Here is a 24,927-nt window from a genome sequence, read left to right as displayed (position 1 = left end):
GCATGTGCTTTTCCTCCTATCATAGTTTTCCTTTCTTTTCACTAAGCACTTTTCCTCTTTCGCCCTTTCCTCCCTATTTCCGTCACACCATGTAACACACTCATTCTTACCCCAACGCACCCAACCTGGTGCCAAACGTGTGTTAGCTTTCCGTCCCCTGAAAATTTCAAACGGTACCTTCCCTGTAGTGACGTGAGGAGAAAATCTATATGCATGGAGAAAATTCTTAAGACCATCTTTCCAATTCCTGCCAGCTGCAACTTCCAACTGTATACATTCCTTTATGCACTTATTGAATCTTTCTACTGTCCCATTACCCTCAGGATGATACAAGGAACATCTTTTATGCACAATACCCCTGGATTTACAGTACTCTTCCATCTCATTTGAAACAAATTGGGGCCCATTGTCTGTGAGAATGGTGTTCGGCAAACCTTCACGGCTGAAAATTTCATTAAAGAAATTAATCACTTTAGTAGTCTCCATGCTACTACCAATTGCTATTTCTGCCCACCTTGAAAATTGGTCCACTAAGACTAGAATATAGTTGCAACCACCTTTACCAAATATAGGTCCTACTACATCCACTGCCACAACATCCCACGGCTTAGAGGAACATTCACGAGTTCACATCTGCGGATCTCTGGTTTTATAAACCTTATCACTGTTACAGCAATCATAATATTCCCTTACTCTCCTTTCGATCATAAGATCCATTCCTGGCCACCAATAATTAAGGCGAATTCTTGCTTTAGTTTTACTCATCCCTTGATGACCCTCATGTGCTAGTTCGATAATTTTTTCTCTCAACAATACCAGGACAACCAATTTTCTTCCCCGCAGCAAAATTCCATTCTCCATAGATAATCCCTCTCTCACCTTCCAAAATCCGCCTAACTCGTTATCCCCCTTGACAGATGAACTCCATCCCTCACTATGTTCCTTACACACGCGTTGTAGCACAGCATCTTCCATAACCGCTCTCAACCACTCATTTTGTGCAACAATACCTCTTGTCACATTACACACACTAATGACATCATCTTGACTTTCTTCTGAACTGCTCTCAACTTCAGTACTCAATCTTGATAGGCAATCAGCAATCCTATTGCTTGGACCTGGTACATAAAACACCTTAAAAGCAAAGTCTTGTAGGCCAACAATCCACTTACTGATTCTTCCAGAGATCATATCCAGACTTCTTTTCATGAACACTTCTACCAGGGGTTTGTGATCAGTAAAAATCTGAAACTCTTTTCCCCACAGGAAATTTTTTAATGTATTAATTGCCCAGAACACACTCAAAGCTTCCTTCTCTTTTGTCGAATAATTCACTTCTGCTCCTCGCAGAGTTCTAGAGCAGTACACCACAGGTCTTAAATCTTGCTCCCCCAAGTCTTGTAAAAGTACCGCTCCTAACCCTTTCATACTCGCATCGGTCATGATCACACACATTTTCTTAGGATCAAATGAGCTTAAACGTCCAACTGATGTCAATTCTTTCTTTATACTCTCAAACTCCACTCTGCACTTATCATCCCACACAAACTCCTTCCCTTTCTTCAACAATTTCCTCATGTTTGTGGTTTTGGATGCTAGATTTGGCAAGAACTTTGCCTGAAATTCAACCATTCCCAAAAATGTTAACAGTTCCTCCTTTTTCTCAGGTTCCCGTAGGCCCAAAATGTTCTTAATAAGTTCTTCCTTAGGATACACCCCATTGGGAGTTATTCTATGACCTAAATATTCTACCTGCGGTCTAACAAATGAACACTTCTTAATTTTAAGAGTCAAACCATGTTCTCTTAAAATTCCCAAAACTTTCCTGATTATTCTTTCATGTTCCTCTTCAGTCTGAGCATGTATCAAGATATCATCCTGAAAACATTTAACGCCTGGTTCTGAGCGAAACATATTATACATCAAACGCTGGAAAACAGCAGCAGCTGAAACCAGACCAAAAGGCATCCTTTTGAACCTAAAGGTCCCAAAAGGTGTGACAAAAGTGGTATAGTCCCTTGAGTCTTCATGTGGCATGACCTGATGGTAGGCCGACGTGAGATCCCGCTTACTGAAATACTTGGACCCATATAGCAAAGTCACCATTTCTGTTATATTAGGCAAAGGAAATTGGTCACTCACTACACATTTATTAAGATTCCTCAAATCGACACACAGTTTAATATCACCTGATTGTTTCCGTGCAACTACAATTGGTGATACCCATTCTGATGACTCCACAGGCTCAATGATTCCATCTTTGCACAATCTTTGTATTTCTCTTTCTGCATCATCTTTCATGGCAATTGGTACAGGACGACCTTTGGAAACTACAGGAACTGATCCTTCCTTTATTCTAATGCGGTGGACATATTTCTTAAGACATCCCAATTTGTCACTGAATACATCCTCATAGTCCTTAACAAACTTTGGCCAGACATTTCCTTTAATTTCCTGCACAGGAAATTCACCACCATCCTGCACTTTTTTGATGAATTCATCCCTCAACATTATCGGAGAAGTTGAGTTAGGATCTAAAATGACGTTCAAGTCTCGTTGGTGCGGCCAACTTAACACACTGTCCCCTTTAACTGGAACATAAATCTTACCAAAAATATTATTTCCTCTGAATGAAATTTCTGATTCAAAATATCCCCTCAGTTGAATGGTTTGACCACCATATCCTCCTGGGATAACATCCGGATCTTTTAAATGGATCTTGTGAGTCAAATTTTCATCAAAAAACGTATTTGAAATTAGAGTCAACCACGCTCCAGAATCAAACAATATTTCCACATCTTCATTTAAGATCGAAATTGTGTCCCTCTGATGATTTTTCCTTTGAGCATTTGCTGAAATCGACAAAATGCAATCTTCCATCACTTTCACGATGTTGCACTTTTGCTTGACTTACAGCATTTAGCAAAATGTCCCTTTTTATTACACAACTTACATATGCTGTTGATCGCTGGACATTTCTTATATGAAGCAAAGTGACCTGCATTCCCACAACGGAAACATTTCAAATCCTTAGATTTTAATCATTGAGCATGAGTCACTTTATCTTCCCCTTTGTCACCAGATGCTTCTTTACTATGTTCTTCTTTTTTTTCATATATCTTATTTACTGAATTATTCTTTCCTGTCTCTAATTCTTCTACACATGCCAAAGTGTGCTCGACACCCTTTGCTACTACAATGCGCTATTGCAAAGAAGGATCGTCCTTGCTCCACAATTCCTGACGAACTTTATCACTCGAGCATCTCAGCATAAATTGATCCCTTATACGTTCCTCTATGGTTACTCCAAACTTACAAGTTGATGCAAGTTTCCGCAAAGCTGTAATATAATCCTCAACACTTTCTCCTGGTTGTTGCTCTCTCATGCCAAAGTGATATCTTTCCAAAATGGTACTGACTTTTGGTAAATAGTGCAAATCTAATTTTTTTTAACAGATTTCAAATTCATTCAGATCTGTTCCATCATCACCAGTGTCAGGTAAGTTCTCAAAAAGTTCTTGTCCTTCGCATCCTAGACAATGCATCAGGAGAGCTTTTTTTCTTTCATTAGAAAGATTAGTTCCACACACCCTGGAATAGTGTAGGAAAGTTTTTTTCCATTTAGACCATTTTATAGGAGGTTCCCCTGGTGTAGTGAGGAAAAATGGTGGGGGCGAGATGTTTTGCATACTTCCTTGTGATTTATTTCCGAAACGATTTTAAAGTTGAAAAATATATGTTAAATATGCTTTTACTATAAAGCTTGAAAACAACGAAAAATGGGATTATATTCCTATTCACTTCGTTGTATGAATTTATAAACCAACAGATTGTTTTCTAGAGGAGGTTGGAGTTAAGCACCTTCCTATTCACTTTGTTGTATGAATTTATAAACCAACAGATTGTTTTCTATAGGAGGTTGGAGTTAAGCACCTTCCACAACAAAACAAGTTAGAGACGAAGAAGATTTGGCTGAAAATCAGATTCTGCACGCTTCACTGTAAGGTAGGAAATCTTGTTTCTCACCGTCTTGAATTAAATATCCAGCTCCCTCGATGTAGAAATCCTAACGGTCTAATTGTCTGGAAATGAAGGCTGGATTAGATGTGCTGGATAAAGTAAAGTCCCAAAAATATAGTGTTAAGATACTCCTGCACCTCCTCGTCGCCAAGATTAATAAAGATGAATCTTGATGGTACAAAATGTAGGTTCTTTGATAGGAGTATCTTAGACATACATATCTGGTCAAGCCAACAGTCAGCTCTAACAGCTTCCTCGGAATCCCTTCTCTCTCACACTCTACTCTGATGCCAGATATGACATCAGTGCCACATCAGTGCCAGAGAGAGATGAGATCCCTCACATTCTAATGCTGCATTCTATCATTACACTCTACCACACTGTGCTGGTGTTTCCAGAGGGGGGTAGCTCTGTAGTGGCCTGTGACTGGGTGTGGGGAACCGACTGTCCCGAGGTCCCCGATGGGCCGGGTTGGTCATCTAGATCCAGTTGGACAGAGGTGCTGTCATCGCTGTGGGCCTCTTCTGTTAGTGGTGTGGACATGTGTGGACACTCCTGTCCAGTGACATTGGGTAGGGGTCCTGCAAGGGTATAAAAGCATGATTATTGCATCTGTGTGTGTTAAGGTGTGCAATGGGTGGGTGACTGTGTACCCCAGTGCTAGCATTCCTGTGTGGGACCTTGTGTGATGATGGTTTAGGGGGGTGTATGGGTATGTGCAGTGGGCATGCTTTAGTGATGGGTGTCCATGCTTTGTTGTTGCATGCAGGGCTTAGTGTTGGGATGGGTGGTTTGTGATGTTGGGACATTTGTGAGGAGTAGGAGTGATGGGGGTGAGGGTCAAGGTGGGGGTTATGTGATGGTATGCAGGTAGGGTGGAGGATGTAATAGTTAAGATTTGACTTACCAGAGTCCTTTCCTCCACCTACTCCTGCGAGGCCCTCAGGGTGCAGAATCGCCAAGACCTGCTCCTCCCATGTTGTTAGTTGTGGGGGAGGAGGTGGGTGTCCGCCGCCAGTCCGCTGAACCGCCAGGTGGTGTCTGGAGACCACGGAACGCACCTTCCCCCGTAGGTCGTTCCACCTCTTCCTGATGTCCTCCCGATTTCTTGGGTGTTGTTCCACTGCGTTGACCCTGTCCACTATTCTTCGCGATAGCTCCATCTTCCTTGCAATTGAGGTGTGCTGCACCTGTGATCCAAATAGCTGTGGCTCTACCCGAACGATTTCCTCCACCATGACCCTGAGCTCCTCCTCCGAGAACCTGGGGTGTCCTTGCCGTGCCATGGGGTGGTGTAGGTGATGTGTGGGGTGGTGTGTGGTGTGATAAGTGTGCTGATATGTAGTGGTGTGTTGTGTGAGGTGCGTGGAAGTTCTGTGGGTGATGGTGTTGTGTGCCTGTGGGTGCTAGTGTTGTTGATGGTGGTGCCTCTCTCTGGCTTTCGTTCGTGATTTGTGGTCGTAGGGGTTTGTGGGTGATGTGGGTGTGTGTTTTATATTGTATTGAGTGTGTGGGAGTGGTGTGTGTATGTGTATCAGGTGTGTGCATTTCGAATTGTCCAATGTGGCTGTGTTTTGGAGATGTACGTGTATTTTGAGCGTGGCGGTGTGTACCGCCAATGGAATACCGCGGTTGAAAGACCGCTGTGTGGATTAGTGGGTCGTGATAGTGTGGGTGTATTTCTGTTGGCGTGACGGTGGAGGTTTTGTTTTCGCCAGTTTATCACTGACCTTTGGTGTGGCGGACTTGTGTGGGTGTCTGAATTTTGGTGGATTCCGAGCAGTGGGTCATAATGACCGTGGCGGAATTCCGCTGCCGCGGCAGTGTGTTGGCGGTCTTCTGCACGGCGGTAAGTGGCTTTTACCACCAATGTTGTAATGACGGCCTAAATGTGCCCAAATAAGATAGCAAGTAAACAATTGAATAATTTACATAATCATTAATCAATTAATTTCCATGAATTATAACTCAAATAGCCCAAATACAAGCCCAACAACGTTACTGCATTATAAATTACTAATAGATAACAAATTACACATTTAAACTTACAAACTGTTTTTTACATTTTTTTAACAATTATAATACCAATACTAGCAGTAAAAATTAATATACTAACCAATATATATAGAGACCAAGAAGGGATCCTCTCTTTAGCTTTCATGACCTTACTTCTGCCTTTGACTGGGTGGATAGAGACACGTTCTGTTGTAAAATGCTTGACATCTGAATGGAGGAAGCTTTGGTTAACTTTTTGTCGCAAATGCACAAGGAAGTGATGCTGTATTAAGTATGGCACTCATGGGGAATGTACGGATCCTGTCAAAAAGAAGCAAGGAGTACAAGAAGGGTGTGTGCTGGCCCCATTCCTGTTCTGTCTAAATATAAATGATCTGGAGACCTTGTTGAATCTGGGTGAGGTATATACTCCAAGGGTGTGGTCAAGAAGACTCCCAGCTCCGCTATATGCAGATGATTGTGTCCTGATGTCTAGGACAAGGATGGCTTACAGCTCTTGTTAAATAGATTTGTCTCTTATATGAGCAAACTGGGCCTGCAGACAAATATTGTTAAACCTCAGACCATGACTTTAGGGCACCCCATCTCAACAAAATCAGAGCTTTCCATATAAATAAAGAAAAACTTGCCTGTGTCACAACTTTCAGTTATTTGGGCATCCCTTTTCATCAGAAAAGTTATTGGTCTCACTTAATTAAAGTCAGGAATGCACAATTTTATCAAACAACAGAGGCTCTATTCCGGTTTGCTGGGAAGTTTGGGTGCAGGCCAATGGATGCCATAAGAAAAATCTATATGGCTCGATGTTGTTCAGCTATGGTCTATGGCGCTGGAGTGAGGGGTTATTGTGACACTGCTACCTGCAGGCACATGAAAATATGTTTGTCAGAGGCTGTTGTTTGTCGCTGAATCTTTGCCCTCAATTTTATGTCACATGGAACAAGGCCTGTTATACCCAGAAGATCAAATTAACCTAGCACCACCTATGCTTTGGCATTCGGTGTGGGCAAAAGATGAAACACCCTTAAACCAGGACATTATAAAAGATTATCTAAGGTTAGATAAGGCCCACCTTATGTCCTGGTCAAGATATGTGAAAGGCTTTTTAGAAAGGCTTGCATTTTCTTGCTCTAACCATTTGGTGCTTGTAGCCTGTTCTTAGGTCACATGACTAGGTGTATTTGGTAGTTGGCCTTTGTGTATTCCTCCCAGACAACATCACAACAGAGGCTCTGGGTGTTGGTAACCTTGGCCATCTTGGCGTAATGGGGGGGCAGTGTCACCTATTACACTTGCACTTCAAAGGCACTAGCACAGATCACACACAAATGACTTTACACTAGCCTATCATGCTTCCGGACAGACTGGGACCAGGTGAGGTAGGAAATTCCAGATACCTCCGTAGAGGGAAACTCCAGATGCTTCTCCTACTTTTGTGCACCAGGTGTAATAAGGGAACCCTTAGACCCACTCTACAGTACACTGCTGGAACTGTGGATTCTACAGAAGAAGAGCACCCTACTGCTTGGGGCACTGTGAATCTACCCAGCCGACCTGCTGCCTGGACCTGCAACTGGAACTGCCTTAGCCCTGCTGACCTTTGCTGGAGTGAGTTCCTTATCCCTAATAGAGCCGGTCAGGCCCTGGACCCATGGTGTGGCATCAGTTGAGCTCCTCCTTGATAGGCAGGAGAAATGCTGACATTTTGGGTTCTTCTGGACTGTGATTGCGTCAGTTTACACCAAGTTCTTGCTGGCTGCTCCGACTGCCAATGTGAAGCTCCGGTGAACCCAACTCTTCATCCTAGACAGTGTTTTACCAATTATACTTTTATCTGTGACCCCTCAGGCCTGTGTTTAGTGGCCTCAGGTTGATCCTAGCTGCTTTGTAGCGGTATATGTGGGTTTTTTAGGGGAGTTAACTAAGGGCCTTTCACTGGACCTTCTTCTTACCTGTGTGCCTCTTTATTCATCTCTTCTGGGACAAGAAACCCTCCCTCTCCCCAAGGAGTACAGCACCCATCCCGGATGCCATTTTCACTCTTATTTCTGGTTCCTTTGGGGAGCTGCCATCTTGGGTTGCGGTCTAGTTGCCACCTACTGCTTCCCTGACCCCATATAAGGGTCGCGATGCAGCGGATGCGCTACTGGTGCGCCGAAGACACGCCTAAGGCAAGCCCATCTGCGCCCGTCCGCACCTGTACGGGTCCAGGGACTCTGGGGGTTATTCCAACTTTGGAGGAGGTGGTAATCCGTCCCAAATGTGACGGATTTACCACCAGCCGTATTACGAGTTCCATAGGATATAATGGACTTGTAATACGGCTGGTGGTATATCCGCCACTTTACCGTCACTTTTGGGACGGATTACCACTTCCTCCAAAGTTGGAATAACCCCCTCTGTTCCTTCTAATCTAGAGGGTACTGCATACTCCTCCCACATGGTCATGCACCAAATGTCACTGGTCTCCCCAGACCGAACTGGTGACAGCCTCATTTGACCAGTACAGGGCTTCCAGCCTGCTCCTCCTAGCTAACTGCTGGTCTCTTGCTGCACAGAAACCAGACATTCACCTTTTCCTAAGCAAGTTATCTCCAGTGGCCTTATTTCTAACTGAAACATGGCTCCATGAGGAGTCCTCTCCGGATGTGGCTCTGGCGCTTCCCCATGGCTACCTGATAAAGACATCAGACAGAGTCAATGCCAGAGTTGGCGGAATTGCTATTATTTACAAGGAGACTTTAAAATGCACCTTTCATCCTTTGACCATCCCTGGCTGTGAAAGCATGTCCTTCTCCCTTACGCTTAATCCTTTGTACACATTCTTTGGCACTTTAATCTATCACCCTCCTGGTCCCTCTGACATTTTTATTCAATGTATCCCTGACCTGATCTCAGACTTAGTTTGTAGCAAACCGAACTTCTTGGGGACTACAATATCCATGTAGATGAAACAAGCAATTCAGCCGCCAAAAGTCTTCTCCTAGATCTTGCGGCTTTAGACTTGGTTTAACTAATTAGCGGTCCTGCTCAATCCAAGGGTCATACATTCGACCTTGTCTTCAGTAATGTCACTGACTTGACTTCCCTGCCCCCTTGTCTCCTGGTCTGGTCTGATCACTTCCTAATTACTATGAAGCTTCCCATCCCTCCTATCTTTAGACCGCCCCCTGTAACAAAACAACTAGACCACTGCTGGCATAAGCTCAATGCTGTTCTAGAAAGCCTTAAACCTGATCCTATGGACCATACCGGTCGCTTTTCTGAGAAGTTTAATGGATGGATCACCAATGCTCTTGATACAGTATTACTCCTAGTCACTAAAACAGGAGGTCGATGCAAAAAAGGTGCGCCATGGTTTTCTTCTCCCCTGCACCTTCAAAAAAAGGAATGTAAACGCTTTGAGAGGTGCTGGAGAAAGACCTATGACAACTCTTTAAAAGTTGAGTATCGGAAAGCAATCAGACACTTTCACTCTGAAACTAGATCAGCTCAGGCATCCGATTATGCTTCCAAAATTGAACAGTCTTTAAATGCTCCAAAGGAAGTCTTTTAAATTCTTAAAGAGATTGTCCACCCTGTCTCACACAATGATCTTATGGATGTGTCGCAAGAACACAGCAACAACCTTACTCACTTTTTTCAAAAGAAAATGTTAGATATTTATTCAGCTTTCCCGGACAATCCCTACTGGGTAACAGACCCCCTAAGTCATTTTACGTTGCAACATCCCACTAGAACATTGGCTGGATGCTGTAGAACAGAGAGGGGATTTTTTAAATATATTTTCAATTATATTTTGTTTGACTAACCTCCTCAACTCCTCCCTTACCATTGTCCCGCACCATTGGAAGCACACTATAGTTAAGCCACTGCTGAAAAAGCCCCATCTTGATGCAGCTCCACCTTAATGCAGCTCTTCTTAATAACTACGGGCCGATCTCTCTGCTGCCTGCTGTGTCCAAATTAATTGAAAAACACGTAACCAGTCATCTCACAGGCTTTCTTGAGGACCACAACATCCTCCACCCTACTCAAATGGGTTTCAGGCCTCAACACAGTACTGAGACAGCATCACTCAAAGTCATGAAAGAGTTTAGAAGGTGCCTCGATCAAGGGGGTGCGATGGCTATTATCTTGCTCGATCTCAGTGCAGCCTTTGATACGGTCCACTATTCCATTCTGATTCAGAGAATGGGGGACGCCGGGATCACTGGTTAAAATGGTTCTCCTCCTTTTTGGAGGATAGGACTTTTCAAGTTCTCGATCGTTCTTACCTTTCTACTGTGTCTCGCTCAACTGTGGGGTTCCTCGGGGCTCCTCCCTGATCCCCACACTGTTTAATCTCTATATGTATCCATTAGCAGAGGTCATAAGACCATATGGTCTGTCGTCGGTGTCCTATGCTGAAGATACTCAATTGGTCTTTTCCAACCAAATCTAATATTGATCACTCCTCACTGACCCCTTGTCTTCAAGCAGTAACCAGATGGATGTCTGACTGCAAACTAAGATTAAACAAAGACGAAACGGAGGTGATGTTGTTAGGAAATAACTTCCTCCAGCGGCCTCAGTTACCTATCCAGGAATGTCTGAAAGCCCTGCCTCATCCTAAAGATAACATAAAGAGGCTGTGAGTCTGGCTTGGTTGGGGAAAATATGATTTTTTAGCGAAATTTGAGGTTTCCTGAGGATTCTGGGTAAGAAAACACTGGGGGATCTACACAAGTCACACCTCCCTGGACTTCCTCACAGTCGGAATGCCTGGGTTTGGAAGGATTCCCTAGATGGCTGCTCAGTCCAGGACAAAACACGGAGGAGCCTCTCTGCGAAAACAGGTAGTTTTGAATTTGAAAATGTTGATGTGTCCACGTAGTGTTTGGGGGCATTTTTCTGTTGTGGGCACTAGGGCTACCCACACAAGTGACGTACCATTTTTATCGGGAGACATGGGGGAATTCTGATTAGAAGGAATTTTGCAGCTCCCCTCAGATTCCCGAACTTTGTAGCACCGAAATGTGAGGAAAAAGTGTTTTTTTTTGCCAAATGTTGAGGTTTTCTAAGGATTCTGGATAACAGAACCTGGTAAGAGCCCCACAAGTTACCCCTTCCTGGGCTCCCCTAGGTATCTAGTTTTAAGAAAAGTCCAGGTTTGCCAGGTTTCCCTAGGTGCCAGCTGAGCTAGAGGCCAAAATCCACAGCTAGGCACTTTCAATAAACACGTCAGATTTCAATGTGAAAATGTGATGTGTCCATGTTGCATTTCCTTTCACGGGAATTAGGTCTACCCACACAAGTGAGGTACCATTTTTAACGGGAGACTTGGGGGAACACAGAATAGCAGAACGATTGTTACTGCCCCGTGTATTTCTCTACATTTTGTCCTTCCAAATGTAAGACAGTGTGTAAAAAGACGTCTATTTCAGAAATGCCCCGTAATTCACATGCTAGTATGGGAACCCCGGAATTCAGAGATGTGCAAATAACCACTGCTTCTCAACACCTTAACTTGTGCCCATTTTTTAAATACAAAGGTTTCCTTGATACCTATATTTCACTCTTTATATTTCACCAAATGAATTGTTGTATACTTGGTATACAATGAAAACCTATTGCAAGGTGCACCTTTATTGGCTCTGGGTACCCAGGGTTCTTGATGAACCTACGAGCCCTACATATCCCCACAACCAGAAGAGTCCAGCAGACATAATGGTATATTGCCTTCAAAAATCTGCCATAGTTGGAAAAAGTTATAGAAGAAAATGTGGACAGAAATGGCTAGTTTTTCATCTCAATTTCAATATTTTTTTAATTTTAGCTGTTACTTGTGGTAGGAAAACCTTGAAGGATCTACACAAATGACCCTTTGCTAAATTCAGAATTGTGTCTACTTTTCAGAAATGTTTAGCTGTCTGGGATCTAACATGGGTTTCACACCCATTTCTGGCACTAACTGAAAGGAGGCTGAAAGCACAAAAAATTAAAATGGGGTATGTCCCAGTAAAGAGCAACAATTGTGTTGAAAAATGTGGCTTTCTGTTTCACGTCTGCCTGTTCCTGAATGCTGGGAAGATGGCAATTTTAGCACCGCAAACCCTTTGTTGATGCCATTTTCAGGGAAAAAATCATGTGCTTTCTTCTGCAGCCCTTTTTCCCTTTAAAAAAAAGAAAATTAGCTGTATTTTGGCTAATTTCTTGGTCTCCTCTAGGGGAACCCACAAACTCTGGGTACCTCTAGAATCCCTAGGATGTTGGGAAAAAAGGGCGCAAATTTGGCAAGGGTAGCTTATGTGGACAAAAATGTATGAGGGCCTAAGCACAAACTGCCCCAAATAGCCAAAAAAAGGCTTGGCAGCGGAGGGGGAAAAGGCCTGGCAGCGAAAGGGTTAAGGAAAGTTTTTAAAGTTCTCCCATTCTTACCCAAAAAGCTTATAGTCCAAGCCCTGATTAGCTTGCTTCTAGACTATGGTTATGCTGTTTACCTTAGCTCAAGTATGTGCTTGAAAGGCTGCAGGTGGTTCAGAATACCACCACTCGGCTCCTCTTGATTATTCCCAGACATCACTTTGCCAAATCCTTCATTCCCTTCCTCCCAGTGGAACAACGGATAAAGTTCAAATCCCTGCGCTTCATACACAGAGCACTACACAATAGGGGTCCTACCTTACAAAGATCTGTTGCTTCCTTTTGTACGCCTCTCAGGTCTCTCAGATCCTCGACTGCCTCTCTGGTCAAGCTTCGTTCGGTGAAAAGAGCCAGGTGGGGTGGTAGATCCATCTGCTACTTAGGAGCTAAACTTTCGAACTCCCTCCCTCCTGAGCCCCAGCTGACCAGCCAAGAACTCTCCTTCTGCAGCTCACTTAAAACGTGTTTTTTTAGAGCTTAACCCCTTCGTTGGTCTGTTTGGATCCATGTTAGCACTGGGAGGCCTCAGGGTAGCCATGCGCTCTACAAATACACTAAACTAAACTAAATTACATGACCACCAGTAATGACCGGCCAAACGAGAGCTGCATTTCACACTACAGCACTGACAACCAGGTGTGACTGCCAACACCAATCCCCAGCAACCACCATCTGTGACACCTTACAAGATATTCATGCTTCAGAGATAACTGTTCACTACACATGGCATGCTCTTCATGGTAATGCACTGATCGTCCGCAATGCCTTGTAGCATCCTTTACCACAAACGGAACTCTTCACTCTGGATTTCAGAAGGTAACTTTTACAGTGAGACTAACCTGGTACCTGTATCCAGCCCGTGCTCCATCGTGGTTGGCCTAAAGTTGTGACTTTCACCCAGTCTCACATGACCTGAAACTGAGAGTAGCGCTTTGTGCTTTTAGGCACTAAACTAACCTTAAATATTAAAATTGCATAGCTCCTGTTCTACTGATTGGATTTGTATCCTTTTGGTGTCAAATAATTTATTACATTTTAATCTATTTTTTTCAAATTATGTGGAATTTTTCTTGTTTTGTGTTTTCACTTTATTACTGTTAGTGTGCTGCATCAATACATTACACATTGCCTCAAGTTAAGCTGACTGCTTTTGTACTAAGCTACCAGTGGGTTAAGCACAGGGAAATTTAGTTACTTTTTATGGTTCACCCTGACAGGGATGGCGGCTGCTGCTTGAGAAGGGCTCACATGCCCTCAACCAACAACCCCATTTCTCACAGTAGCCTAGTGGTGTAGTAGGCAGTTTCAAGGGTTCAGCCATCAGTAGTATACAGGGATAACAAGGGCTTTTGTAGTGTTTGGCGATGGGTAGTGTGCATGGGTAGTAAGGAGTTTCTAGGGGCCATGGACTAGTATTCAGATCGTTTGGACTGCTATCTGTTGGGTGAGGTCAATTAATGATTTGGAGGTAGTAGGTTGATTAGCATTCAAAGACAGAGGGCCTGATTTATATTTCGGCAGATGAGTTGTTCCATCACAATGGTGACTGTTATTATGTCAGTTGAAACATAAATCCCATGTGATATAATGGAATTTATGTTTCGGCCGACAGGATATCTGTCACCGTTGGGACGGAGAACCTATTCGCCGTAATATATAACTCAGGCCCAGAGAGTCCTTTAAATCCTCTGCAGGCCTAGATAAAACACAGCAGCCATGGGTTCATCAGTTGAAGCTGCTTCGGCAACCAGTTGCTGGTAGTGACTAAAATAATTGACAAATTCCAGGTTGCCCTGCTTTAAAGTTGGCATCCCAGTATGAGCTAACTGGATTGTGTGCCTTCACTGATTATAGCTGAAATTGAGTACAATTGGTTAACTTTGGACTGTAATTCAAAATCAGTGGTGTCATCAAAATACAATCATCTTTGGTTAAAAAACAAAAGAGAAATGGTGCCTTGGTGATACCACCGACAAAATGTTGGGCTAGGGCTAGAAAATGTAAATAGCATTCTCAGGAGGCAAATAAGCTAAATGGGTAAATGGCATAGAATTATATTGGTTCTTGCTCCAATTCTTATTGTTACTATTCTTGGGAAAATATGTATTACTCGTCACAGCATTTCTGAAGGGTGAGTGGTACTAACAGTAGCTGAGACCTGGGTATGTTATGTTTATTTCATTTCAATCAGAATTCTCATTCTTACTGGGCAATCTCTAATCCCTCATGAATTTTAAGGATAGGTTGAGCCATCGCTAGAATGGGGTTTTCTGATGGGTTCATGAGTGGCCTGGAAAATTGTCATATTCTGAATATTCAGTTGTTCTGAATACCCTTGCCATCCCTGAAGATCTATGCAGGTGGTAACAATGTGTCCACCAGCAGCTGTGGGAATCTGTGCAAGAAAAAACTGAACGGGAGTGAGAAAAGATGATGAACCGGATCTCATTCTTCAAAATGTATTATTCTCAGACAAGGGACAGCACAGAACATTCTTGGTGCTGGAAGAATGAACTTTCACTGAGCCGGCTGTAAGGAACATTGAGGACAACACATGATTAGGGAATACTACCCGGAGTAAACACATGCTAAATACAAGCATTGAGAGGTTTACTGGTTTGGCAGCTAGTGTTGCTGTATTGAAGCTTGAGACAAACTGGATACCAGCTGAGAACCTCAGGACTTCAACTCAAACCAGCACAGTTGGAAGCTGAGGAGGCAAGCAAGAGAAAGATACCTGAAGGAATCAAGTAATAACGGCATTAGCAAGAAAGGAGTGCCTAAATGAGAATCTACCCCGAGGGAACCAATACAGAAAAAAAGAAATGAACATGAGGAACGGAAAATAGGTGCAAAATCGTTTGAAACGGAAAAGTCGCAACAACTCATGAATTGTTGCCAGGTTAAGGCTATCCATCAAGAATGATCTAAATCTTACTTTCTTAAAGAAATTCGGGTCACTGAACTTATTTAGGAAATATTTTGCTGCGCCTTTCTCTGTAGCTACCATAGAGCTAAACATCTCTCCAATTGCTGAACGATCCAGGGAAGAAAATAACATTCTAACATTCTTAAGGTGGAATACCCATGCGTTGCAGTGGATGTCAGGAAGAGAAAGGCCCCCCTTCTCCTTTCTCCTGTGCAGTTTCTTCCATGCAATTCTGGGTCCCTTTTGTGCCCAAATAAAGGAATTTATTTTCTGTTGAAGAATGGCCAAAAGTTTCTTATATCTTTATAATGGAATAGAATCATAAAGAAAGTTCAACTTGGGCAAAATTATCATCTTCACCAAGTTGACCCTCCCTATTATTGTGAGGGGAAGGTGCTGCCAGCCTAACATTAACTTACTACAGGCTGTTACCACACTCCTCATATTAACCACCGGTATTCTTTCCAAATCCCGCATAATTTCTATTCCTAAATATCTCATTGAATTTGTAGTACGCCAATTGTCGGGATTCAGATTCCATACCATTGTCTCAGTTTTTTCAGGATTAATGTGATAGCCAGAAATCTTACCAAATTGCTCTGTAATATCTAATAACGTGGGTAAAGCAGTATATAAATTCGAAGTATAGACTAAAAGATCATTGGCAAACAAAGCAACTTTCTTCACCCACCCCTTACTACTAAAAGGAGAAATTCTAGAGTCTTGCCTAATCCTCCTAGCCAAGGGCTCTATAGACACGTCGAACAACAAGGGAGAAAGAGGGCAACCCTGTCTGGTACCCCTAGTAACCCTAAAGGTATTAGTTAACTTCCCATTTACCAGGACCCGTGCCAATGGGGCCTGATAAATTTGTTGAATTGCTTTACAAAATTTAGTACCCAAATTGTTACATTCAAGAACCAGATTCAAATAATTCCAATTGGCTCTATAAAAAGCTTTTATCGCGTCAATCGCAATAAGTGCCAAGGGTTGTCGATATGCAGTGGCTAAGTCAATAGCCCCTATTAAATGAATGTTTGTTCATGCAAGAACCTATTCAGAAGAAAACCATTCTCATCAGGGTGGATCAAATCCCTCATCACTCCACTTGACCTGTTTGCCAATACTTTAGCATACAACTTGTAGTCGCAATTTAATTATGATATTGGGCGGTATGACTCCCATTTTAATGGAGATTTTCCTGGTTTTAAAATCAGAGAAATAGTTGCCTCATACCAAGAGGTAGGCAGAGGGGCTCCTTTCTCAAAAAATCTCTGAAAATAATTGAAAAATTGACAGAACTATAGAGTCACCCAATACCTTACAGAACTCTACAGGAATACCATCCGGTCCTGGCGCTTTCCCCCTCTTGCACTCTTTTAAAACTGTTCTTATTTCTCCCTCAGTAATTGGTCTAGTCAGTAATTGTTTACTCTCAGTAAGACGCGGGAGCATATCTATATCTAACCATTCACCAACTTCCTCATCTCGCACCTCCTTTTCCTCAGTATAGAGCACAGAAAAGAACTTATAAAAAGCCTTTTCTATAACCTCCGGGTCATTAAGACTAACCCCCGACGGGCTATCCACTAGCTCCTTAATATAATTTCTTGCCTGATCTTTCTTAGCCTTCCAGGCTAGTAATTTCCCCATATTTTCTCCATATTCAAAATGAACTAGTTTCTTTGCCTCCCAACGCTTTGCGATTCTTACTTGCAATAGGGATTCCATCTGCGACTTCAACTGTCTTCTCCTATCATCCAAATCCTTTTTATCATCTCTCTCTACACATTGAGTGTTGCATGCCAAAATATCCTGCTCTATCCCCTCCAATTCCTCCCTATAGAGCCTTCTTCTATAACTAGCTAAACTTATAATTCTTCCCCTCATCACTGCCTTAAAGGTGTCCCATGTTACCATTTTAGAAGCTGACCCCTGATTCAACCGGAAGAAGGCCTCTGTCTCCTTACGAAGATAACTAACTACCTCCTCCTCTAATAACAAAGCTCGATCCAAGGTCCATCTCATCCCTCCTCGCTCTTGGGGACATCTCATTTTTAAAATCAACGCAGCATGGTCTGATAAGGGGGCCGGTGAATTAACAATATCATCAACTAGATCACACACCAAATAATCAACAAAAAAATAGTCAATGCGAGAAGCATGCCTATACTTCCTATTATAAAAGGAAAATTTCTGCTTCTGACCTGCTCTCAACCTCCACAGATCACATAATCGAAAATCTTTCATCATTAACTTAAGATATTGTTGAGACTTCGGAGTACCCACTGACCTTCATTTTGCTGATCTATCTAATGTATTGTCTAAGACTGCATTAAAATCCCCAGTCATAATAGGATCTGAAAAATTCAAAAGGTGGGAAAAGACCATTTGGAGGGGTTTTATATCATCACAATTCGGCCCATAAAAACCTACCAATGTAAATTTCCTACCCCCCAGCTGCAATCTAAGTATGATCCACCTACCTAATTTATCCGTCATCACCCTGAGCAAACCTGCATCCACCTGATTTTTGACCAAAATTACAACTCCCTTAGTGCACATTCCTCTTTAGTTAAATGCGTTTCCTGTAAAACAATTACATGGACTGAAGAGTCCTTAAGAAACTGCAGGATTTTCCTTGCCCTTCCCTTCACTCATAGACCATTAATATTCCAAGACATTATTTGTATCAACCCCTTTTTGTCTCCCTGGCGCCCCTTAACCTCACCCAGATGTACTTGAGTGGATTGAGGTGTATGAGGATATTTTTTCAATTTTTCCCCCTTGCTTCACACTTAGTGCCCCCCTAAAAAAAAAAACCCTACTACACACCCATCTATGTTCTGTGCCCTCCCCCCCTCCCTGGGACCCCGCCAACTATTGACAGACCTACTGGTCCCGTTTAGAACGCCCCGAGCTCCCCCAGTCTTCCTTACAGAATGCCCCCCTTCTTTATTCCTTCTAACAGTTCATTGGCTGCCGCAGGATCCTTAATGTTATACATTTTGTTATTATACATTACACGCAGGTTTGCTGGGAATTTAAGATGAGCCACCACACCCACTTTTTTAAATTCATCCAACCATTTTCCCAGCTCCCATTGCCTATTTAGTGTTATCCTAGAAAGGTCCGATCTAATCTCAAAGGCAAATTCTTCAACTTCTAAAGATCTTGCAGCCAAGGCCTTTGTCAGAATGTGTTCTTTCAACATATACGTTTGAAAGTTCACCAAGATCTTGTGCGGCTTCTTATTGTTAGAATTTCTCCAAAACGGATCCCTATGAATCCTCTGGATGTCCTTCATAATCACAACCTCAGTCTCATCCAGGGGCATTGTCCTCTTTATAAGAGAAACCACAGATTTCTTCAAATCTGCTCCTTCTGGAACATTTAAGAGCCTTAAATTATTTATTCTATAGTTGTTTTCTAAATGCTCCAGCTTCTCCTGGTGATCACGCTTATTCTCCTTTAAGAGTTGGATTTCTTTCTTGTTCCCGCTCATCTCCCCCTTAATAGTTTCCACTGATTCCTCTAGAGCTTGTGTTTTAATACCCAAGAGGTCTATTTTTTTTTCCAATGATTCACAAGCAAGCCTAATTTCCCCTTGGTTAGTTTCCGAAATTGTGAAACCTTTATTAATCTTATCAGTAAGTGAGGCAAGCATGTTCCCCAATGTATTAGGCCCTAATACCTCAGCCTGAGCTTGATCCTCTAAGGAGACAGAGGATTCCCTATTCTCTGAAGTTCTAAATGAGTTAGAAGTTTCATGAGTCTTCAAAATATCTTGATTTATAATTTGAGATACCTCAAGAGATGATTCCACCGAGGGGGGGGTAAAAACCCCTGTCTCAGACTCCAATACTTGCATGGGTCCAGAACCCTCACTCAGTGCTTGCTCCTTAAGAGTACCAACGGTATTAACAGACACTCGCGGCAAAGCCCTAAAATAAGCCCGTAAAGAAGAGGTAACTTTAGTGCTAGCACTTCCAATTTCCCGTTTGGTTTTGCTCTTCTTAGGGTCCCACATCTCCTCTTTTTCCTTGGTGCTTCTCAGTCCTTCCAACGGCCCCTCCTCCTCTTCTCCAGCCTCTAAGCCCAAGGCTGAGTCCATTTGTGAACTTGATTTAAGAAAGGAAGAAGAAATCATTTTACCTCCCTTAGGAGTCCCCCTTTGTTTTTCTGTGGGGCCCCTTGCTGTCCAATGGTGGTCTCCTGGGCCCACGGGCTTCCTTCCCCCTCCAGCTGCCTTCCCTGACTCCAGTGTCTCTGTTGTTGGGGCTGCAGCACTGCCAGTGCTGACTCTGCCCTTGCTTCCCTAGAGGGGAACGTAAGAAATTGCTCAGCGGCTCATACAGAGCTCCAGGGTGGCACAAATCCAGCTTGCCGCCCTGCCAACACTGTTTTCAGTTAACGAGGGCCCCCGCGCACATCCAGCCTCAAGGAAGACCACTCTGAAGTCTGAGCGGAAAAGGAAAACATTGCCGCTCAACTGGGGAGCTCAGGTGAGCGCTCAGCGCGCGGCTGTACTGCCGCACGCCATGTTCTCCCGCCCTTGGGGTTCCACCAAGTATATACAAGATGCTGCTAGGGCTTGGTTTCAGTTGCGGCAAGTGGCAAAAATAGATTATTACAGCCAATGGGCTCCGGTTTGGGAATTTCTGGGAACCCCCGAGTGTTTGACAGATGTCTTGGCCTTACCCCTCAAAAAGGCTGGGATTGAATTTTGGGGGGATTTAGTTAGAGATGGTATTTTGTTGTCCTGGGAAGAACTTACGGAGTGGACAGGAGGGAATCTCTCAAGATTTAAGTATATTCAGTTAAGGGAGTGGACACAAGGGGTCACAGGTAGGTTGGGGTCGCTAATCAGTTAGAGGATGACTTAAGTAAGAAGCAATGGGGATTAAAGAAGGTTTTGAGTTGGTATTGGAGTATGTTGGATATTGTGGATGGGGATTTTAAATTGCCTGTCTCCCTTTCGGGGGAGAGATGTCTGTGGATCAATTACAAGCATGGTGGGGGCCATCTATGTGAATAGTATTTAGGGCCATTAAATTGGCATCTTTAAGGCGAAACCATCTTTTTACGCTGCATAGGATCCTTTTTTCCCCAGAGAAATTAACTAAGATAAGAGGGGGAGAGGAAGTTAGTTGTGCTAAATGTGGTTTACCGAAGGCATCTGATATTCATATGTTTTTAGAATGTCCAGTAGTTTATTGTTTCTGGGGGAAAATATGTGAAAGGATTTCGAGTCTTTTATTACAACACATTACGCCGTCTCTTTCTTTGGTTATTTTCGGTATGGTGGAGCAAGGGGAAGTGGGCTCTATAGTAGTAAAGACAGTTTTGCTTTATGTAATACTTTTGGCTAGGAGGGAACTTTGTCAAAAATGGGTATCTGTGCTCCCTCCTTCATATGCAGATTGGTTCCATGTTTTGACTGTTATATCAAAATTGGATATTGAGGTGGATAAATTCCATAAGGAAAAGAAAGTAAAAATATGGTCACGGTTGCTACAAGGAAGATTTATGGGAGGGTAATTTAGGATGGGTGTTTGTGTCCTATGATTATGAGCTTGTTTACTCTCCTGTCTTGGGTGTAAACCTTGTTTTGTTGAAGGTCAACTGAGAGAGGCTCAAGCTCCCTGGCATTGAACATCTCCGAGTATGAGAAATTATGGAGTTGATTAGGAGCCAGAGGTGTATGAGAACGGAAAAAAAAAGAATGATCTAAAACATAGATCTTCCCCTAATGTCCGGAAGTGACCCTAACAAGGAAGTAAGTAAGAGTCTGCCAGTTAGCTGTCCAGTATTTCCCACCTCTTCATTTCCATTGGTCTGTTCTCCATAGTCTTTAGACCCCCATGCACCTTATGCTTAATGTGGATCGGTGCTTAGCCTCGTTTCCCTCAGGTTTGGCTAAGGTTTGTTTATAATCTGAGGTACAGCATGATTATCTGTGGATAGGTTGCAATGGTCTGTGAGAACATGCTGAATGTGCAAAGTGCAAGAGAATGAAAAATGTGAACAGGATAGGTGTCTAGGAGAGAACCAGCTTTCATTGGGTGCAAGGCCTGAGCCATGCAATGCTACCCAAGAGGATCACACAGCTCAGCTGTTGCACTCCACTAAATCTGGTTGACCCAAAATGTTCCTCTTTACAGAATCTAAGCACATGCATTGAGGATTGGTTGAGTCTATTAAATGGGCATCAGATAAAGTAAATTCATCCTTTTGAACATGCCATCAATATATAAAGAAAATGGTCTAAGGAAAAACACTATGGCCCAGATTTAAGAGGGCCTAGCGCCATCTAACTATTCATTAGCATCATTTTGTTTACACTAATGTGGCATTAGATGGCCAAGAACACAGCTCCATATTTGCAAAGTGGTGCAATGCATGTATTGCACCACTTTGTAACCCCTTGTGCCACATTATGCCTGCTCCAAGCATGATGTATGCAAGGGGGTGTTCCCACGCTAGGGGGGGGCCTCAAAAATGGCACAAAGAAATCTAGATTTCTTTGCATAATTTTTTCCAGCATTTTTAATGCCTGCTCAGAGCATGGCATTGTATTCAATGGGCCCCTTATGTACTGTTCCGGATTAGCGCCAAAATGTTGGCACTACCCTGACCAGTACATCAGTAGCATCAGAAATTCTGTCGATATTGCCTCCTACCCTGTGTCATGGTGCACCATATTTTAAATAAGGCACACACATGGTGGTGTTAGGGGGTGAAAGGGGCCACAAGAAAAGTGGCACTACATGTAATGTAGCACCACTTTTCTTAAATCTGCCCTTTGATATTTCTCTGCACTTTAATTGCCTGAAAAGTCAATACAAAGAATGTGCCCTTATGGTAGCAAAATAGAATATTAAGATGAGGAGAATTGCTACATGGGAGAGAAGCAGTCATGCGCTCACCTGGTTCCACCCACGGAGACAATGCTGGACCTCCTCTCCCGCTGCAGGTCAGCAAATGATCAAGGAACCACAACCCTTTTATCACGCACTGTTCTTGAGGGTAGGAGGGTTGGAATAAAACAAGAAAAAGTAGACTTCTGTCACTGGGTCTGCCCTGCTGCCTTGCGACACTGCATAGGTGGGTCTGCACTCCCTAGACCTTTTAGTGTTGATGCGGGTGTGGTACACTAAAAGCAAAAATAAGAGCTTTTTACTAACAGTTCTCCGGATATAGTTCTTAAACAGTTATTTACAATAATATCACTTACCGGCTTCATCACCAATAAAGCTTGAGGGTACATACAATTCAAAACTAAGCTGGAGTTTCTGGCACTTCCAAGAATGTCTAAACATATGATGTTCAGTTCAAACTCAAATGTATAAACCGTACACTCTAAAGTCTTTCCAAGTTTAGATACAAAACTGGTAAAAAATAATGACGTGTAGACCATTACTCGGATGCAATTAAATTTTGGAGTCCAGAGCATTAGGATTTTTAGAAACGTAGAAACAAATAATGTGCGATTTCCGTGAATGGGTTTTGACTTAATCTCAAACGTATATATGGATTAGTGCGCACTAACCTGAGGAACAAGTACTTAGGCTTGTCTTTAATTCTTCGGCTGGAATCTGGAGGAAGACTGGAGGCTGTGGTGCAAGAAGTCCAAGAGGAGGAGGAATTATTGCTTTGGGTACGTAGACACTGGAAAAAGCAACGGAGTCAGGATCACGGGATCAGCAGCAAGATTTGGAACACTAGAGCCCTGTAGAGTTCAGGGCAATTCAGAAGGTCAGTGTAGGGAAGATGCTTGCGCAGGACTGGAACGAGGTCAACCCCCGACTCAGGTTCAGATGGGGTATTTATACAAGATGGGAGAGACTGTTTCAGAAAGGCACATGCTCACCTGGAAGCCGGAAAGTTCAAAATGAAACCTGGGAGAGAGCACGTTTTAAACTAGACCTGACCTTTGCTGATGGCAGGTCAAGTGACGGCTGGAATCAATTAACCATGGCAGGCAGAACCAAAGAGAATTAGCCATTGGAGTCAATAGGTCTTGCAGCAATAACCAAGGCAGATGGAACAAATGAGCATAAATGGTTACAGTCAATAGATAATGGCAGAGGGAGCTAATTAACCAGAGAACACGTTGTTCTCTTACAAGAGAGGCAGGAGTTTGACAGCATCGTTGGCCCCTTTTACTATACTCTTTTGACTTGGAGAGTCAAATGCGTTATTTCAAGGGCATTTTTATCTCACACGAAGTATATTCTTTTTCTTGTGCCTGTCAACGACAAGGAGGAAAAATAGTTTTTTTCTTGGTGTTCACTTGCAAAGTTGTTATTGTTGTTCTGTAGGACGAGCCTGCTTTGAGCTCCCGGGGGCCATAGGTGCCTGCATCTTAGCGCGCATGCCAATAGATGATACGCTCGCCATTGTGTGAATTATTGCTTAATTACAAGTCTGGCAGGACATATTACTTTGTATTTGCTATTAGCATCCAAGGAGACGAAAACTAAAAATGCATCCATTAACACAAGTAGAGGAAATATCTGCCAGGGCCATAAATTCCTGGTTTAAAAATGACGTAGGTTCAAGTTTAATCACACCAGTTGTAAATCAAATATCAAATTTAAAACAACGCTCAACAAAGAGCTTCCTCGCAGTCACTTAGCACTGATAAATTAGTAATGCAATATTAAATTATTCACGTCTTTTTTTCTCCTCTGGACTATAATGATATACTGTACACAGTGCTTATAATTTACTTAGACTGAGTCCATTCATTTAATTATGCCACTAAACTTGCTGGGCCAATTGGTCATCATGAGAGGTTCCAGGCAAGCTAATCACAAATATATAGAACATGTCCCTTATTGTCCCCAGCGGCTAAGTGCTAAAATGCTATTTAGTGCTCAGAAGGTTAATGTCCTGCTTATGTAAATGTCCAATTTAACATTCAGCTGCAGTGTCATAAATTCTGGCTCCGGGATTTCATTAAACGTATGTTCAAACTAGTTGACCTTAGAGGTTAACAATCACAAGTTAAACAGGACAATTATTTAACTCGCTTCTTATCGAGAGACTGAAACATTCGGGGCATTTAATAGTTATGGAGGCTTCACAATTAGAATGTGTAAGAAGCCTCCTGATAAAGCTGCAGGTCATCAATTTTCATAAGGATGTCAGAAGGTAACTATTTATCTTCTCTTGTTTTTCTTGGGGATAAACTTAAACTTTGAACTCAACATTCAATTAGGAACAACTCGATAGAGGGTGTGAATGGGTGACATGGGGAGCTCGTCCTCACATCTGTCGCTATCTGATTGCACAGCTTGTCAAAGGTCTACATGGAACCCTGCTTGTATTGATTACCCTGATTTTTTATTTATTTTTGGATTAAAATAAGCGAGTGCGTTGGGAACATGGTTCAGTAGTTTGTAAACATGATTGCGCCTAGTTCAATGGTAGCGATTCAAAAACATGCTTTCTGGAGGAAGATTGACTTATGTCTGATAAAACTCGCTGTTCACTCAAAAGAAGAACTCGAGAGAGGAGTGCGTAAATACAGAAAAATACAATGAATGCGC

This window comes from Pleurodeles waltl, chromosome 5 (genome assembly GCF_031143425.1).
Source record: "Pleurodeles waltl isolate 20211129_DDA chromosome 5, aPleWal1.hap1.20221129, whole genome shotgun sequence".
Taxonomy (NCBI): domain Eukaryota; kingdom Metazoa; phylum Chordata; class Amphibia; order Caudata; family Salamandridae; genus Pleurodeles; species Pleurodeles waltl.
Note: the sequence above shows the minus strand (reverse complement) of the source record.